Here is a 5,144-nt window from a genome sequence, read left to right as displayed (position 1 = left end):
GCTTCTCCTCCGCGGAGACCAGGCCGGGGCTCTGGAACAGGGCGTGGCGGGCCAGGGCGTCCGAGAGGCTCTCCTCCTCCTCCTCCTCCTCCAGGGTGGCGCTGCTGCTGGGGCCGGAGGAGGAGGTGTTCCGGCCGGTCGGACCCACCGCCAGGGTCTCCGGGGCGGCCGACGCGTCCTCCATGGCGCGGACCGCCGACCCGATGTGGCCCATGATCCAGGCGTCCTCCGGCACGCCGCCACTGGCCCCCGAGCCGTCTGAGGAGGAGGAGGTGACGGCGCCACCAATACGCCGTGCCTTCTCCCGGGCGTCCCGCCAGGCGTTCCGGAGCAGCTCCTCGGCGAGCGCGACAAGACGGGGGTCGTGCAGGAAGGCGCCGGGGCGGAAGAGCGCCACCTCCTCCTCCTCAGGCGCCTCCTCTTCCTCTTCTCTCTCCATCCTCCCCTTCACCCTCCGCAGGATCTCTCTCACAGCTACCGACGCCGTGGCCATGAGCTCCGCCTCCTCCGAGTTCTGGGAGGTGACCCTCAGAGCCGCGCTGGGGGAGCGGGGTGGGGGGTCCGAGCCCGGGAGAGAGGCGCGGTCCTGGGGAGAGCCTGCTGGACTGAAACGCGCCTCCTCGCTCGGACCCGTGCGCCCGTCCCGAGATACATTGGCAATATGGGTCCCTGCAACGTCATTAAATAACGTTGCAGTGACGTTGGATTAAAGTCCTATTAGGCTAGCAATAGGATTGCAATCGGGCTATCCCGTGACGTCACTGCTTGCTTGGTTCACAGTTGAAGTAGGCAGGATTCTTTGCCAAACTGCTCCTGTCTTTTGTTCTTTTTTTAAATTTTCGCTTATATCCTTCATATTGTACTGTATTTTGAGGTGAATAACTCATCTTAGAAATGTTATTGATTGTATATTTCCCTGTTTGTTATAAATGTAATGCTTTTTCATTAATTAAAACTAACGTTTCGGTGTCGACCAAGATATCATTTTTCAAAAGACGTGTCGAGAAATCCCATTCATTCTCTCGGCATTATGGAACACTTCCACTAGGGGGCGATGAGATCACTTTCCCTCCCTATAGATGGGTTCGCCGTCTACGTCACAGCGGGGTGCGCACGCACGCAGCCTCTTTGGGAAAAAGGAACGAGCGAACGAGGAACGAACTCGCTAGCCACAGCAGCTCCGTTTCGTGTAGCTAATTATGCCTCAAAGCTGCTGTGCTGTGAACTGTACAAACAGAAAAGAACAAGATGATGGCCTCAGATTCTTCAGCATCCCCTCGAGATGTCCCCCTTTTCAGAGGAACCGCCGAAAGCTGTGGTTTAAAGCCATAAAGAGAGCAGATTGGGGACTAACAAACAGTGTGGTGCGCACTTCATCTCTGGTAAGTTTACCTCGGGGTTTTTTTCCTCATCAAATTACATTGATTTGACTGTTGGTTTAGCTATTTATTTGTTTACTTACCGGTAATAATTTAAGTAAACAGAAGTAACTCATAACCTGCACGCTAAACTAAGTTCAGGAATTGGAAGCCCAATGCTAGCTAGCTAACGTTAGCTAGTGCTAGCTAGCACGCTACCTAGTGTTAGCTAGCTAAGTCAAGGCCCGAACTTGACCAACGTTTAGACAATATTGAAAATACTCCGACAAACTATTGCAAACATTTTTTCTGTTACTGCTGGCTTTGTGTTCGCCGCAAACATTGGCAGAAAAATAAGCAAGCGAACGGTCTGAGCTGTTCTAATCTAAAATGGCCGCTGCACATGTGAATTGTTTGTTTGTTTGACTCTGCTGAATTTGAGACTCGCATTGGGAGCTCGCTCGTGTCAGGCTTTCTGAGGACATCACGAATCTTAGGCTAATTTTACATAGGCAAAGGTGAAGGCGAAGCCAAGATAATGCTTTATATATTTTCCATTTGTCTGGAAAGTAGGAGACTGAGAACAATGCCACCCACGAGGTAACCGCGGGTTACCATGGCCAATAGCGTTAGCTCGAAACAAAGATGGAGGCAGCTTTGTTTGCCACATTAGTAGTATGGGTGTGTATTGTTGGAGTACACGAGTCAAAAACAGGCGTTCCTGTTAAAACTGCGAGTAGTAACGTATGATTCACGGGCCTTATACATTTAATCTGTGCACTGCAGTGGCTACTGCCTAAACTAACTTCATGTTTCCCACACTGATTGACCGCCATTGACCGCATCTGTCCTGGGCCGGCAGAGAATCAAAAAAATAGAATAGTGGCGTGTCACTAATTAATTATCGGCTGTAATGACTTGTTGAATTTTTGTTTTAGTCGCTTCTTCCCCTCTGCCTACTTTCCCATAGGGTCCTTATGTGTTTATAAACTTAATATTTTTTTGTTTATTGGGCAGACTATTGCAGTGTGGAGTTTCTGGGGGAGGACACTGTCGGTTGTCCCAGTATCCTGGCTCTCCAAAAAGGATGGGGTAAGAACATGTTTGTGTGTTTGGTGTGCTACTTTTCAATTGTACAGGGAAGCGGCTACTAATGGTTTCACTCACAGTTGCAGATGTGTTCCTGGCCAATGAATGAGTCAGCCAACGGATAAAGAGCTGTGTGGAACCTAACCCTGGCTGGGCGCTCCACAGAGTCCGGGTTTTCCCAAAGTCCACAACTGGTACTGTTTGCATTTTAAGCTATTAAAAAATACTGATGGGGGTGGGGGGAAGATCATGACTCATTATTCTGAGGAAAAAAGGATGTCTGAAATGTATTGATTATGGTACTTTATGCACACAGATCATTACGAAGGTGCCAGGCTCATGGCAAACGTCTTTGAGCAGCAGTCGTCAATGGACGAGTGCCAAGACGTTCGAAAGAGACGGCGCAACACATGCTATCACTCCAGTGACGAAGGTAATATACTAAAGTGCATTCAACAGTCCCAAAAGAGTAGTACTTTTGAAATCGAGTAATCTGAGCTAATTTACTGATATTCCACTAGATATTCCAAGCCCCGGGCAGCCATTGGTCCCCACTATGCAGGCCTAAGACCAGGTGCCGGAGTTGAAAGGCCTCTGCCAGCGGTCCAGTACAATCCACGTGTGCTGTACAATCCAGGTATGCATGTTTGTGTTAAGAATGAAATGTCTATGCCTACTGCACACTGATAGTTGGACTATTTTTTATTTATTTTGAATACCATTTTACTCATCTTGCAGATTTTCCAAGCTTGTCCCATGTGGGCGAGCGGGGCCCAGTCCCATGTATAGCACCCCAGCCAGATCATACAGCACCCCAGCCAGACCAGGTAAGAGTGGCATGTACTGCTGAGGGAACTGGCCCAGAGCACGCGGCCTGTGGAGTCTGGAGCCCAGGGAGAAGTGCTGGATGTACTGAACCCTGCCCAAACGGACGAGGAGCTGCAGGTCTCTGTGGCCAGGTTGAAGGACCGGGAACATCAGAGGAAGATGGTGAGTGTCTGCAGGGCGGAACTTTGTCTTATTTTTGCAGTGCAGGTAAGGGTACAGTAAATGACTGTCTTTGTTTTGCAGACACAATACCTAGGTGCCATTGGTGGCAGAGACTTGGTGGACACAGTCCGGCGGGTGCTGTCAGCTGTAGCCACACATGCGGTGTGGAGCGCCTACAGTGTGCACGGGAAGAAGGGGAAGAAGCCACTGAAGAGTATGACACTCTTCAATGTTCTAACACGTAAGAAATGGTTCATATTTTGAATATTTTTTAATACATCGTCTTTGTTCCATGACCGATGTGAATTGAAACCATTACCTTTCTTGATAACTTAAAGGTGCAGTGATGGTCTCCATGCCAAAGGCTACGATGGCGTAGGTGGCCGCCCAGCTGCAGGAGACATTGAAACATGCCCCTGCTAAATGCAGAAGGGTAAGTGATGTCTTTTTTTTTGGTTTCTCCTACCCAGTGACACTGCATGGTTCCAAAGATTGTGTACCATTTTTTTGTGCATGTATGTGCGTTGTGTATTTACGGCCATTTCATTGTGTCTTTAGGTATCTGCAGAAGTCCGCCTGAGCACAGCCCATCCAAGCACAGTCCATCTGAGCACTCCCCAGCATTCTGATGAGGAAGACTTCCCTTCCTAGCTGCCCCCCAGCCCATCTGAGCACAGCCCCCCCCCCAGCCCATCTGAGCACAGCCCCCCCCCCCAGCCCATCTGAGCACAGCCCCCCCCCCCAGCCCATCTGACGCCCACCCGCAGCCCATCTGACGCCCACCCGCAGCCCATCTGAGCACAGCCCCCCCCCAAGCCCATCTGACGCCCACCCGCAGCCCATCTGAGCACAGCCCCCCCCCCCCCATCTGAGCACAGCCTGCCTTTTTTTTTTTTTTTAAATAACTTTTTTTGTAAATAACTTTTTGTATTTTTTTTTTTTAAATCCTTTTTGTTTTTTAACTTGTTTATCATGTTGCAGGCCAGACATTGTGTACTTTTTTAATAAAATAAATTGTTCTTGACTGAATGGTGTTGTGTCATAACTTTTGTACCATAATTTTGCTTGCTGCATTGACTATGACATTAATAGGCTCTTTGCACAAGCTCCACTACTTCCTGACACTCTACAGGCGTATTTCTTTCCTGGCCTATACTAGTGGATGGAAGTGATTGATCAGGTGTGCTGCACACCGGATTCATCGCTATTGCTATCCAATAGTATAGGACGGTAAAGAAATATGCCTGTAGAGTTTCAGGAAGTAGTGGAGCTTGTGCAAGGAGCGGATTTGTTTTGTAATGCAAATTATAAATGTAGCCAAGTGTAGACCACGTTGCAGCAACGTAACAAAGTAATATATAAACGTGTATACAACGTTGCAGCAATATACATCGAAATCATCGCGGAAATCACAACGTTGTGTGCACATTGCAGGCACGTTGCAGACACGTTGGACCTGCACGTTGCAGCAACTTGTGTGCAGATACCGCGTTTGCGTTGCATGCACGTTTAACTTGACGTTGAGTGGACCATACAAAAGTCTAAATTGCACGTTTCTGCAACATTGCTGCAACCTGATTGTGTTAGTAGGGTAGGCAAGAAAACATAGGCCTACGAATGTTTCAAAGCCTAGGCTATATGAATATTTAATTAATTAATGTAATTCATTCAACGTGTTGAATAGCCTGCTACTGAAATATGCTACAT

General features: G+C 48.6%; 1 long non-coding RNA gene across 1 annotated transcript; it reads left to right on the top strand.

Moving 5' to 3' along the window:
* The first annotated feature begins 1,266 nt into the window (after positions 1-1,266).
* On the top strand, positions 1,267-2,631 carry LOC311327304. The gene is made up of 3 exons (XR_014631094.1): positions 1,267-1,382; positions 2,376-2,450; positions 2,528-2,631. It is a non-coding gene; the product is annotated as an uncharacterized lncRNA (long non-coding RNA).
* Positions 2,632-5,144: the final 2,513 nt, after the last annotated feature.

The sequence above is a fragment of the Borostomias antarcticus genome, assembly GCF_949987555.1.
Source record: "Borostomias antarcticus genome assembly, chromosome: 31".
In the NCBI taxonomy this organism is placed as follows: domain Eukaryota; kingdom Metazoa; phylum Chordata; class Actinopteri; order Stomiiformes; family Stomiidae; genus Borostomias; species Borostomias antarcticus.
This window is presented reverse-complemented; position numbering and strand designations above follow the sequence as displayed.